We start from the raw sequence: 15,459 nt of genomic DNA on the forward strand, positions 1-15,459 counted from the left end.
GCTGCCTCAAGGCACGGTTCAGGTGCCTTCTGACCCACCTAGACATGGGGGAGCACAACAGCCCTGAAGTGGTTGCAGCATGTTGTGTCCTCCACAATTGTGGAGAGGAAGGAGGAGGCCTTCCTCCTGGGGTGGGGAGCAGATGCTGGCTGCAAGGGAGAAGTCTTCCAACAGCTGAGGACAGCTGCCATCTGACTTGCCATCAGGCCGGGGTGCACATCTGGGAGGCACTGAAGGAGGTTCTCTCAAGCACCCCAGTAACTCTCTCCAGGGTCTCCGGCTTGCAGCCCTATCCCTTCCCCACTACACGCCTTCCCTTCGACCCTTCCCTGACTTCAGAATAAAGACACCTGTTCGGTTGTGAACAAAATGAAGTCTGTATTTATCTTACAATCCAAGCAGGTGGGCAGGGGAAAGGGGGGCTCGTAACCCAGGGGGCAGCTAGATTTGCCACCTTGGGTGCAGGGATCTCATTGGAGTTGGGGTCCAGTGGGTCCGTGAACCACAGGGGGATAGGTGGGCGGGGCTGGAGCAGGGGCAGGGATGGCTGGGGGAGCAGGGATGGGCATCACCTGGGGAGGTAGCAGAGGCATCACATGGGGGGCAACAGAAGGGGCACCTGGGGGGCACCTATGTTATTTCCTGGAGGCCTCTTATTTCAAAACCTGCTCCCTATCCACACACGCCTTTTTCTGAAAGAGCTCTTTCAGAAAAGATGTTCTTCCTTGTAGAAAGAGGAGTACTGCTGTCGGAAAAACCCCTCTGTTCTTTTGATTTTTCTTTTGGAAGGATGTGATTGCAGTGTGGACATAACACAGGTTTTCTCAGAAAAATGGCTGTTTTTCCAACTGTAATGTAGACCTATCCCCTGAGAACAAGCCATGTTTCTGACATGTCCTGATGGTCAGTTTTAGGCTGTGGTGAGCATAGAGGGGAAGAAAACACTGGAGCCCAGAATCCAAGCCTACCCTACTGATCCCTGACTCACATTTTAACTAAGAGACTGACGGCTTGAGTCCCTTGGCTAATCATAATTGTTGTGATAGTGCACAGAGAGAGGCGGTCTCTCAGGAAGCTTAAATCTAATCTATTTTTAGGGCAAAGGCCCCAGACTTCACTTGGAATTGACTGGCAGCCAATGTGCTGTAAAGCCCATGCAATGTAATTTGTTGTCAGTGGGAAACCCTGTTTAATTGAGCTGCTACGTTCTCCACTGATGGCTATTTCTGAATAGTGCAAGAGCATACTGTATACTAAGTACACTGGTCTGCCCATGAGTGTGCAAAGGCATGTCTAATCATGCATTCAAATGAAAAGGATGTAACCTTCTTGGCCACTGTGTACATGCATGATAATGCACAGTCAACCTTAATACTGGCTTTTCTTAACTTTTGAGAGCTTAATTTGGCAACCCTAATGTTTTTTTATGTAGATTTTTGGATGTCATTTCCTAATTTAATTTACAAAATGAGAGAGACTCCACTATATGGCCACAGTTAAGGTCATCAGTAGGGTTCAAACCTTTAGATACACAACACAAACATCTACCTCTTCAGCTAACAGAGTGATAGCCATAGGAAGCTGTTATCCTATATGTGGAGTATACATTAGAGGGCGATGAGACACATACTTTGCCAGTTCACATCTATTTGCTGACAACAGAGGAATGTAGCCTTGTGAGACCAGTGGGCTCAGTTCCAAGTTTTGGAAAGGGGGAATGTGTACCAGTATTTATAGACTGTTGTGCCCTAACCCTCATGTATGTCTCTGTCCCCTCTCTCATACCCCCTTGATCATGTTCATACCTGCCTCCTGTCCCTATGCACCTCTACAGGTATCTGCCCTTTTATCCCAGCTCATATACACCTTCCACCCACTGCCTCCTGCCTCTTTCACTCGGCTCCTGTCCAAGCACTATTCGTATACCTCAGTTCTAGTCCCATCCCCTAGCCTCCCCCATCAGAGCTCCAGGCCCCCGTCCCCTTTATTTCTATCCAACCCACTTTGCTGTTGCCTTCCCGCTGCTTTTCTCCACCCGCACCCTTACCTTGGCTCCCACTTCCCCTTCTGCAACTACATAATCCCTAGTCTACTGCCTCTTCCCTCTGCTCTTGTTCATCCTCCCTACTGCTCCTCTATGCCATCCTGTTTTCTCATCTTTCTCCATTACAGTCAGGTTGTTTCCTCCTTCCTGCCTGGACATGAGGCACTGAGACACTGTTCACAAGAAAGCCTCTCTGTTCCTATGCCCAGCATCACTGCTACCCCACAGCAGGAAACAGGATGTGCTGGGAAAATCCTGCTTAGCCCCAGGATGGAGCCTGTCTAGCACAAATGGAACCATCAGATAATTTAGCTGCCAAATGCTAACAGCTGGCAACTAAGCATGTCTGAATTGTAATTTTTCAGAATCTTGCAAACTTGGCCACATTTGGACATATTTTTACCAGGACAGCAAAAGGCAAATCCCTGGCACCCAGGTGAGCCTTTACGACAAATGTCAAGACCTTGATTCAAAGCCTGGAGGTACAAGAACCTGTATAAAAATTTAAGTTTTTTAATGAGGGTAAAACAATGTATTTTTTCCACTTGCAGTCTTAGAAAAGACTGATCCATTTTAGCTAAAACTTTAAAAAAAAAAGTCAGAAGCAGACACCTGGTTTGGAAAATTTCAGTCTTAACCATTTATGTTTGGCATAACTATAAGCAACTGAAAGCAGAGATTTCATAATGAAATGTGGTAGGAAGACTCCACTAGAGATTCAGTTTAGTGAGAAATTCTGAATTTTTTGAAATTGGTTTTAATTCATATTTGGATGAAAAACCAAAAATTGGAAACTTCCTACACAACGAAAATTCCAAAATACTTGATTTGGAGCCATTGAACCAATTTGGTTTTTTTGTCAAAAACCATAATACTAAACACAGCATATTATTTATGTAAGTTTGCAGGTAGCCTATGAACATGCAAACTTACATATTTTTCTACATATATCTATATCTATATCCTAGCAGCAACACAAGGGCCTGCAGGGATTTTACCCTGTAAGAAGATTTGTGTGTGTGTGTGTGTGTGTGTGTGTGTGTATGTATATATATATATATATATATTCCCTAATAGTTTTTAGAAGTTGTGAAGGGCTTATGGTAAAATCTTCAGTTGGGTCAGAACACACATAATGGCCAGACAGAGTGATTATATGTAACTCAGTATCTCATGAGATCTAAAAAAGGTCAAAAAATGCAAGACCCAGCTAAGATGACATCCTGATCAAGGAAACAGAAGGCATTGGTACCTGACCTCAAGTTTCCATTTTTCCTACTTCAGGGAGTGTGTCCAAAAAGGCATCAAGTGACCTTCTCATACATATTCAAAAGGATGCCCCAATTTAATCATCCAACCAAATGTGTACTCACTAAAATCTCAGGGTGCAGAAATCTGTTTTTTGGCCTTTTTAAGTGGGTTGGAAAAAAGATGATACAAAAGGACCTATAAAATCCTCACGAAGGACTTTTTCTGTTTGAGGCTTGTCTACCTCAAACACCTTTCCTTTACTTATTCACCGAGTTACTCTGGTGGAGAGAGGCTGGGCCTCCATGCCCAGGTTCTCCAGGAGGGTGTATGTGAGTATGATACTATATTAGGTAGCCATAACTGTATACTTAGTTAAATTACAATTGCATACTCAGGTTTTATTTATGCTGCTCTCCGGGGAGGTTATATCCATATGAGTGATACTTGCTGTGTGTTTTGTATTTGCAATTTTAATATTAATCATAATAAAAATTGTTTTATTTTGGCACTGTCCTCAGTGTAAGCATGACTGCTGCGGGTTCCCAGATCTGCCTCCAGAAATGAAGCCTCATAGCTCTCAACCTCTGTGACGGGGTAGGAGGACAAACCTAGAACCTTTTAGTCAAATTAAGAGAGCCATACTCATCTCTGTATATACCTTATTCTTAACCCTGGACTACAATATCATATGTATACAATATCATATATATATACAAAATGTTAATATAATATAAAATGGAAATGATTTGCAACACTAAAGATACTATGAAACATTTTTACCTTTATTGGAAACAAACCATTTGACTGTATTGAAATGAAACATTTCAACATTATCAAAGTGCGAAAGTCAAAATGGTTCATTTTGCCTTTTTTTTTTCCACAGAAAATTTGGTCAAAATTGACATGTTCCTTCAAAACATTTGTATTTTGATTAAACTGAATTTTCAGGTGGAAAACTTGTTCAAGTGATTTTTTTTTCAGCTGAATCAACTTAGTATTGAAAAGAACCAATTCTTATGCATGCAATACCAGAAGTCTCGTCTTTCATCAAATCATAGCAATAATTTTATTAAGTATTGTACCTAACAACATGTATGTAGAGCAGGACCCAAGGTATGAATAGGACCAGCATTAAATACTATATTTCCAGTCCACAATTTCTTTTTGGTTTAGAGCTATGTAGTTTTCCTATATGAAAATGATCAAGGGGCCTAAGCCCCCAGACTCCCATTGTTTCACCTAAAGGGGGCTAGCAAGTGGTTGCAACTGCCACAACCATATACCCCAATAAGAACTTCCAGGACAGTCTGTGAGAAATAATTGACTCAAGCAAACTTAAATTTCAGCCCAGGCCTTCACCCTTCGAATACTCATATCTGTCTCCCTGCAGACCTCACCAGTCCTCACTTTCATGCAAGTCTCATGGATTTCACATCCAGAAAAATAGATATAATTTTTTTTCTACCCACCCAACTTATCTCTGTCCATCATATCTCTTCTTCACTGGGAACAAATAGTAATACCAGGCCAAAAGTGGAAGGCAAATCCGATTATACCTACAACCAGATCCTCCTTAAAGAATGCTAAATTCCTTATCCAGCTGGGGCATCTACCCTGCCAAATAGTGATACCACATATCCATTGTCCCAGCCACGCCCTCTCAGAGCTATTGTCCTGACAGGTTTCCCATAGTTCATGGCAAAGGCATTTGATTTTATGACTGTTCATTATGTGCATGCCTGCTTTTTCACACAGACACAACTCTTTAATGTCAGAGGGTTTTTAATTCTTCTTTTGTGATTGACTTGAGCAAGAATGGAGGGACTACTGCTTGGCCCCACTTATAGTTACTTATAGCTCCACCTGAGCCTTTAGGAGGGGAGAAAGGTCCAGCCAAAGTGCATTGCAGCGTCTGGAAAGCTACAACTTCTGGTGTATATTACAGCAGCCTAAACAACTGCTATAGGTTGCAGTGATGGCCAACTTAGCTTCCTTCAGCCTTAGGTTGGGGGTAATGAATGAAAAAGCTGCTTCGATGTGACCATAAGTAAGAACATCAAGATTTGACTCAATAGAATTTTGCCAGATTAAGAATTGAGTCTGGCCCAACGGTGCAACAGGGATGGAATTCATTTTGTGTATATTTGAAAATGTGAATACATGTATATAGGTAAATTCCGAAATGCAAGGAGATGCCTCAACATCTACATCCTTTAACCTGATGCAATTTGATTGGACAATAGGGAATTAGTGAGAGATATGTGATTTTGGGCTATCTGAGCATAACACAAGAGCTATAACCTATGGAAGCAGTAGATTTGCCCAGTGGATTTGCCGGTGATGGGTCTCTGTGGACCTTTGAAAGCTAATTTATACATTGATATTATAATGTGTATATATAATGCTTTGAATTTGTTTTGTTTTGGATTTTGTTGTTGTTTTTTTGCTTTGAATTCCTTTTTGTCTCTCTTTACGTTTTCATTTTTAATTCTTTATATTTCACAAGCAAGATGTTCTTGTCTCTGATGATGGCTAGCAAAGACAAGCCTAAAACCCCCTGCACACAGCAACACAAAAATGAATTAAAACACGCACACTGAAATATCTATCAACTGAACCTGACAGTTTGGAGTTAATTTAAAGAATAGATTAAAAAGAGAACCGAGGTTAATCTCCACTACATGGTTTCAGAGAGTTTCATTTTATGTCACATAGTAATGATTATTCACAGAATTATACACCATTCAACACCAGTTATTAGATATTAATTAGCAACAGAAACATGAAACAGGGAGGAAAAGAAAAGCAAACAAACAAACAAAATAACTATGGATAGGATTTTTATATAATATGACAATGAGTAGCACTGTTAAGAAGCTGATCACAGTTCATCCCTTCTCCCTAACAATATTCTATTATAACTCTAAAATGACCAAAAACCCCACCAGCCTGTCTTCATCTCAAGCCTTCCACAAATGCTTTAGCCAAAAGTATGGATTTAGCAAATTGTAACCCAGGGAGTTACTTCCCATCTCCTTTATTTTCCCCCTACGATTTCAGCTGAATGCATTATTCCCTTTGACTTGATGTCCCTTGGTCATGTCTATACTTAACATGTCAGAGCTCAATCTTCTGGCATTTTATTTTGCAGATCTAGTAAGAAGTTCTGCTAAACTGAACATTGAGGGCAATTCACAAGGAGTAAGGGAAGTTGACAGGAGCATTTACTTCCTACTGTGGAGATGGCACCAAGCTCGGCTTAAGGTACGTTGACTCTAGCTACGTCATTTATGTAGTTGGAGTTGTGTACCTTAAACAGACCTTCCGGGTGCAGTATAGACCTGACTCCACTGAACAGTGTTGCTCTGCACAGTTAACCAGCTTCTACATTGCAGACCAGTACAGACAGCCTCACAGTGAAGCACTAATGGGATACCTCTCTGTATAATTTGTAAAGTGCTTTGGATTCCCTCATGATGAAGTCTATTTTGCTATATGTGAGTAGGGTTACCAGATGGAAAAAATACCGGTAAAAATTTGTCGAGGAAAAAAAAGCATCAGGGAAACTGGGGATGGGGAGGAATAGGATGTCCGGTATTTTTTCAATGTGTTTGCTGGACACAAAGTCCAAACACTGGACTGTCCGGTTCAATACCAGACACCTGGCAACCCTATATGTGAGCTATATGGCATGCTGTAGTCTGAGCTACAGTGGGACACAATGGAATCTCTTGGGTCCAACTGAATCAGAGGATCCTTTCTCTGGATTTAAGGGAATGACTCACACTGTATTATCCATCTCAAGGACTGAAATGGGGGAAAGCAGATCAGCTGGCTGAACCTGCAGGAGCCCAGGAAAAGGACAGCCACCTGTCCTAATGAAGCTGAGTTTGGGGAAGAGCTATAGGGACCACAAGGCTGCCTCTTCCTGAACAAACGCAGGAGGCTTTGTTGTCTCTGTGAGGGATAAAGTAGAGGGCTACGTCTACACTGGCCCCTTTTCCGGAAGGGGCATGTAAATTTCACTAGTCGTCGTAGGGAAATCCGCGGGGGATTTAAATATAAATATAAAGTATAAAGTACTTTGAAGTAGGAATAAGACCCTCCGAAAAAGGGCACTTTTTCCGGAGGATCGGGGCCAGTCTAGACGCTCTTTTCCGGCTTTTTTAAAAGCCGGAAAAAAGCGGCGGACATTTTTATTTAAATGCCGCGGGGGTTATTTAAATCCCCCGCGGATTTCCCTACGACGACTAGTGAAATTTACATGCCCCGTCCGGAAAAGGGGCCAGTGTAGACGTAGCCGAGATGCTAGGGGGACAAAGCGGATAGCTTATGATTTAGCTCAGGTTTATTGAAGGGGTGCAAACCTTAGCCAAGATTTTTTGAAACATTTGTGAAGCCCCCCATGAAAGTCTTGCACAGCTTTTACTGAGCAGCTCTGATTCACAGTTTTCTGCCCTAATACTAGTCATCACCCCCCAGTCCAAATGGGGGAAGAACACTAAATTTCCATCTGACTGAAGAGACCATAAAGAGCCACATATTTCAGCTGTACTTTGTAATGACTAGTGTGCTGATTATGGACCTATCCAGACACATGGAAACTCCACAGGAAAAGCTCTCCAATAGGCACACATTTGTAATCTCTTGTGAATAGAGCCCTAAGTGCCCATTAACTATTGCTCAATTACACGGGAACTCTACAGAAGTAAATATGGCATGCACATGAATATCAATTAAATCCATTATGATCAGTGCACTCATGAGTCAGGAGGAAAATGTGCACAATCTTGACAAAGCAATGAAGACATGCATATTTTTACACATGTGGATTAAAATAGAAAGTTAAGCTAATAAAAGCTTTTAAATTTAAAACAATAGTTTAACAAGTCCAGAATAGTTTTGACTCATAGTAGCTGGAAATCTCAGGTTTTAAAATTAGCTGTGAAGATAATTTGCACAACAATCTTCTCTTGCACCGACTCTTATTTTCTCTTTCCCGAGTTTATTGTTTAGCTTTCATAATACCACTAATTTATTTAGTGTTTCACATGTACAAACAACAGTATTATTTAACCCTGGGAAGCACTGCATATTTGTATGAAAGATGTTATACAAGTTGTATTGGATGGAAGACTTGACAAAACTACAAAGCTCTGGCCATCAGGGGACATTAAATTGAAGTCAATGGAGCGATTGCAATTTGCATCAGATGAGGATTTTCCCTCAGGGTTCTTTCCTTGGCTTTGCCATGAGGATGTGTAACCTTGAGTAAGTCAGTTGCTATCATTATTGCTCTTCTAAGGGCATGTCTGCACTACAGAGACAATACTGGTATGGCTATATAGGCAAATCCCATAGTATAGATGCTGCCTACACCAAAGAAGAGGTTTTCTATCTGGGTAGGAATGCTACCTCCTGGGATGAAATTAGCTATGTTAAGGGAAGTCTTTTTTCATTGACATAGCTGCTCTACACCTCAGGGGTTGGTGGAATAGCTATGTTGGTCAGAGATGTGGTTTTATTAACATTCCCTGACTGACATAGCCATACAGATAAAACTTGTCAGTGTAGACCAGTAGAGGATGAAAAAATGTGGCCTTTCACAGCTATTGACATATGAGGACTTTTCAGTGGTGATCTTTGTACTATAGCCAGAGTTGTAGCTGGAGGAAAAGGTGAGGTGGTATGCAGGTGCAACTATCAGAAATGTTTTCAGCAGAACTGCTGGGTAAGCACCAACTGGTATTAAGGTGAAGATTAAATCTTCATTTCAACTTTGATGGAACCTTAATGACAGTCTGGCAAGCTTCTTATGCAATGTTTTATTTAATCAAAATTATCTGTCCACTTTCCTGAGTACAACTGAACTTTTGGGAGTATGTTAGCTTGCCAAAACCAGTAGTTTCACACTTCAGAGTCCCCGAGTCTCACCTTTTAGTAACCCTTTTGCATGAGGTCCAAACAACACACAGGCTCAGCTTGGTTCAGAATGCATTTGAAATCTTTACTATGTATTGCAATCGAATACACAGCCGTAAGAGATGGGAATGTTTGTACAGGCAGTCCCCGGGTTATGTGGATCCGACTAACATCGGATCCCTACTTACGAATGGGGTGAGGGAACCCCGCACTAGCTGCACCCCCCCCCCCCAGCAGACCGCTGAGATGCGCCGCGGCGGTCCCAGCAGACCAGGGAGATGCAGAGCAAAGCCGCGGAGGACGCGGGCGGCGGGACCGCGGCGCGTCTGGGCGGTCCCGCCGCCCGCATCCTCCGCGGCAAGAAAAGCGTCTCCGTGTCTCCCTGGTCTGCTGGGGGACCTCCCCCCCCAGCAGACCAGGGAGACACGGAGCAAAGCTGTGGAGGATGCGGGCAGCAGGACCGTGGCGCGTCTCGGCGGTCCCGCCGCCCGCGTCTCCCTGATCTGCTGGGGGGGCGCAGCTAGTGCGCCTCTCCCCCCCCAACAGACCAGGCTTTTCTCACCGACACCTGGGGTAGAGCAGCTGGGGGGCTGCCGGGTTGGTCCCACAGCGCTGAGGTGCGGCACTGCGGGACCAACCCAGCAGCCCCCCAGCTGCTCTGCCCCAGGCGTGTCCGATTCAGCCACTGCTGGTTAGTTTCAACAGCAGCTGAATCTGGACGCCAGTTCCGACTTACATAGAAATTCAACTTAAGAACAAACCTACAGTCCCTATCTTGTACGTAACCCGGAGACTGCCTGTATTGCATTATATTAATACAAATTGTATTTCAAATCGTTCTTTCAACACAAAAGAGGATTCATCAGAATCTGGGGAAATGTATTAATGCTTGATGACTGACTTCAGAAAGAAGACATGCAATTAACCCCTGGAAACATTACTAGCAGGTTAACAGAACAAAGTCATATTAACTAACAAAACAAAAAAAAGCATTCTGTTTGGCCTCTGAATTTAATGCAGATTGGAGTTTGTGATAACTTTGGGAAAAATAATTTTGGACCCACCCTGTAAAAAGATGAAGCTCTTTAGAATCATTGTACTGGAAAAAGAGATCTCTCTCTCTCTCTCTCTCTCTCTCTCTGTAGGTATAGATAGGAAACAGACACAGATATAATTTATGTATCTTGAAGTAACAGTTGAATGGGAATAGGTTTCAGTGCCATAAATGTATTTAGGGTAATTTGTAGTGCTATATACAGTCAATCTTATACTAAAAAAAGTTATTTATTAGTCAAATACTGAAAGGACTGAGTTACCAGCAAATAAGTTTTATGAAATATGATCAAACAAACAAAGCTCAAATGGCCACATTTTTGCTGCTTTAAGCTAGAGGTGACAACTTTGTACATCCAAATGTCTTTTTATGAAGAAAAGCTCAATATGAGTGTTCAGAGATATTTTCTTATGCAAACTGATGACAATTATCCAATCCTAACGACACTCATTTCAGTGCAATATGTTTTATCTTGTGAGTTGGTATTACCCATATCAGAAAACACTATGGACAGCACTAAAGCCTTGATTCCATCAGTGACTAGTCATATACTCTATGAAGGAACTGGCAAGTAAATGTGGATGAATAAGGATGGACTTAAGCAAATGCTTTAAAATGGTTAGAGAAGTTCTGAGCTAACATTTAAAATTTTCCAAGTGAGGTGAAAACAGAAGAGGCTGGGGAGGGACAAACTGCTTAAATTTCCTTAGTGCCCCATTTGAGAACTCAGAAGATAGTGATGCGCATCAAGTGTAATGGCCTTGTCTTGGCCTTAGTCTACAAGATCCTGAACATGTGTTGTGAAGCAACAAGTACCCTTACCTCTCACTGATTTTATCTGATGTCAGTGGGAGTTGATAATACTCATGAGATTGTCCATAGCTCAATATGTAACTTTGGGCAAGTCACTTAACCCTTTGCCTTTGCTTCTCTGTGCAGTACAGACATTGTAATACCTGCCTCACAGGGATGTTATGAGACTTAGTTAATATTTTATAAAGCTTTTTGAAGCTGAAAAGTGCTACACTATGGGCCTGTCTTCACTTACCACAAGATCAACCCTCTGGAGATTGATGTCCTGGGGTTCCATTTAGCAGGTCCAGTAAAGACTCATTAAATCAACTGGTAGCCCATTGACCCTGGTACTCCACTTGGTCACAAGGAGTAAGGGAGATCCATGGGAGAGTTTATCCTGTTGACCTACCATAATGGGGACACTGCAGAAATTCAACTTAAGGTACGTCGACTCCAACTATGCTGTTCTTGTTGCTGGAGTTGCGTATCTAAGGTCGACTTTCTCCCATAGTGTAGTCCTGACCTCAATAAGTGTTCATTAGCCATATCAAATATTATGTTCTTTCTTGCTTTTCATATGCCAGCCCAACTAAAAATCAAATGAAAACTTTTCCCTGATAGACATGGGCCTGTAGTTTTAAATCCAAAATTAACATATTTTAAATATATTTGATAAATGGGACCACTATTATTTTAATGGTGCTATGGCAGGTAACTGAGAAAAGAGGAAGTGAGTTAATTTAAAGATGCAGAGACAAAACATTAATAGGAGACAATCTGGGGACAATTTTCTCAAAGGAAATTATTCTGTTGGCAAGAGTGGCTAAATAAAGCTTCCTACATGAGCTAGGTAATATATATAACTTTTCTTGACGAGGCTGAGGGCTTTGTCATTGTCTGTAAGGACAAGAGAGACTAAAATAATTAAAGGTGCTTATGCTGGAGCAGCAGCACAGTAAATGAAGTATGCCTGGATTTTCTCTTCACAGGAGTTAAATCTGTGACCTTCTGTACCAGAGGAAAGAGTCCTTTGTGTTCTGAGCCTTAATAACCGTACCATGATTTGATTTCTACCAGAGCCCACATAACACTGGTTATATTTATTTTTATTCATTCTACCCTTTTTCTTTAGCAAAGTGATCTCATTTTAATCTTTAAGGAAAGAGTGAATTGGTTTTGTTTTTACTTTGATTACCTTTATTTCCTAATAGCTTTGGTTTATCACATATGTTTCAGAATGTTTCTTTTACCTTGTGGAATACTGTTAGAAGTCTCTGTACAAAGGCAAAAGCTGTGGTTGCTATAGCAATAACCAATCTGATGAAGCTGTGACCTAAATCATGACTGAGAAAAATAGTACCTTGTCTGTATCACTGCAGTTACTGCTTCCTGGGATTATGCTACCGGAATGCAGGATGTATTACCTAAAATGAACTACTTTTTATACACAAGAAAAGTAAAGTGATACTTCCTTCACTATAAAGTTTGAAAGGAACATAGACAACTTAAGCCTGTGCTAAAGGCTTATATTCTAGGCAGGTATTGTATTCTCAGCATCTTGGTTATCCACACATACACATAATTCCTGGTGAACTACAATTTATTTCCTGGAAGTCTGGTGACAATATTTTAGGGAACAGGGTAATTGTTTCCTTGGTTACTGGAGGCTCCTGAAGTCGACATTTTTGAGACTTGATAGCTAAGTACCCAACACTTAGTCTATCGATCATGCTCGTATTGTATGAGTATTCACACAGCACTTTCTAAGCTCACAAAGTCCCATCACGTTGGCTTGAATGTTAAACGTAGCAAGCATTCTCTGGGGCATGTTCTTCTTTGGTTATTATTATTGTTATTCCAAGGGGAGTAGTGGGGGAAAAAGCTAATTTCTTTCAAGACTAAACTTGATAAATTTATGGAGGGTATGAGACTGCCTGCAATGACATGTAGCCAATCTGTGAGTTCTAGCACCAAATATTTCCAATGACTATTAATGGGACACTATAAAGGGAGGGCTCTGAATTACCACAGAGAATTTTTTCCCCATATATCTGGCTGGGAGGTCTTGTCCACATGCTCAAAGGTCTAACTGATTGCCATACTTAAGGTTGGGAAGGAATTTTCTCCTGGGTCAGATTGGTAGAGACCCTGGGGTGTTTTTGCCTTCCTCTGCAGAACGGGGCGGGGTCACTTGCAGGTTTAAATTAGTGTAAATAGTGGATTCTCTGTGATTTGAAGTCTTTGAATCATGATTTGAGGTGTTCAGTAACTCAACCAGAGGTTATGGGTCTATTACAGCAGTGGGTGAGTGAGGTTCTGGTGCCTGCACTGTGCAGGAGGCCAGACTAGAATTGATCATAATGATCCCTTCAGGCCTTAAAGTCTATGAGTCTATCACTTGTATTATGGTAGTGCCTCGGAGACCCAGTCATAGACTAGCTCCCCCTGTGCTAGGTGCTGTACAAACACAGACAAAAAAGACAGGCTATGCCCCAAAGATCTTACAATCTAACTATAAGAGACAACAAAGAATACAAACAGGCAGGGGTGCATTAGGAAACAGCGAGACAATATTTATTAGCATGATAGACTATGGTCTTAGTACATGAGCAACCCAACTGTTGTCAAGTTTTGTGCAGGCTTCATGGCAGAAGGGAATTTTAAGGAGGGTTTTGAAGAATGAGAATGAGTTAGTTTTTCAGATGTTTCTGGATTGCTCCTCCCAAGCATGAGGCGTGATAATTAACTTGGTGGTCCTCATCAGTTAATATACCTCTGGCCATTAGGTAAATCTCTTGTCCAATGGGATCCATAGTTATTTGGTAATTTCTGCAACAATATTGTTTAATCTTGTGAAAGTAGATAGTAATGCAGCTACAAACTGAGGTTTTTAGAGATAGCAAGATAACAGCCAACATAATGTTACCCACTCACATGTATCAAACAATGCAATGCATTAAATATGGATAACCATTTTTGGTGTAACAACAGGATGTTGTACGGATCGTCAACTTTTATAGGAGAAGATTGGCCTGAACTCTGCTAAATCAGTACCAACACTAAGAATGATAAATTCCCAGACTGCAGGAAAGTAAATGGCAGAATGAAATAATATGTAAATTAGTTGTATTGAAGTAGGGGGTTAAATGGGAAAGTTGGCAGAATTAACTAAATCAGCTCCACTAAGCAGCAGACACAGGCTAGCAATTCTGACTGCATTTTGACTGACAAGTAGTTAGCTAAGAGGTACTTGTGCTGTTATTACTCTCCCTCTCAGTTCCTCTCCTGTCCTGATGTAAAACCAAGTGGATAAATCTTAAGTACTCAGAAACAATTAAATACCCTTGATGATGCTCATTTGGAAAATCAAAGTTACTATCTTTGCTGTCAGAGATGTAGCCTGGAGATGCACAGACGAAAGAATCATGGCTGCAAAACTAGTTGGAGAGATTTAAAATTACTCCTTACTTATGGCCACCTGGGCTCTTCAACATCTGCTGAGTGTTTGGCTGAGATACTGACTACCAACTGAATTCACATGACACATGTCATAGTGGGTCAAAAGTGGTGTGACACAACTGCAGTATTTTGAAGGGAAATAAATGTTATTTTTTCAGAATCATGTAAAATTGCCAGCCCATCGTCTTTCTGCATGTTTTGGTTCCCCTGACACCTCCAAGATGTTTAGAGTCAAATGAACTCTCACGAGTTCTGATTATTCACAACATGGAAAATGTAGCTTGTAACAAACAATTTGCAATAGCTTAGAGTTAATTCATTACCAAATATCACTAGTTTCCTAAATTTTAAGTAGTGTTTGTTGAGTCGTAGTCAGATGAAATCAGGAGTTGCATGAACTTACAGATCTATTTAATTTTCCAAAAGCTCTTTTACCTCCTCAGCACTAGTGTCTGATTGATGATGGTGCACTTTATGAACTAAAAATTATGTGGCAACTGGCCAATATGCAATATTATGAAATATTACAACAAGAACACTTAATATTTCATGGTTGATGCCTAATCCATTGTGAAGGAATGGACCGCTGCTGGAAATAGCGCCAATATGTAGCTCCAGATGAGAAAAATAATCTGAGTGACAAAATAATAAAGATCAAGCACTCAACAGTTAACCAAAAGGGAAAATTATTAGTAGTGGGCTAAATCCTAAACTGAACTCTTAATTGAGTTTTGAGTAAGGGCTGGTTAAATGCTGACTATGGACTTCAGGAGACGGGTTCCTATTTTTGTAGTGCTAAATGTCTCTAATAAGGCGATCATGACAGGGTCTCCAGGTACCTGTTACCAGTTGGTGGATGATTAACTTGTTTTCTGGATCCCCCCAGAATCCCTTGCTCAGTTTCTCTTTTATTATTTCTCAGACATTCCTTGGT

The sequence above is a fragment of the Pelodiscus sinensis genome, chromosome 2, assembly GCF_052426305.1.
Source record: "Pelodiscus sinensis isolate ZL-2025 chromosome 2, ASM5242630v1, whole genome shotgun sequence".
Lineage (NCBI taxonomy): Eukaryota > Metazoa > Chordata > Testudines > Trionychidae > Pelodiscus > Pelodiscus sinensis.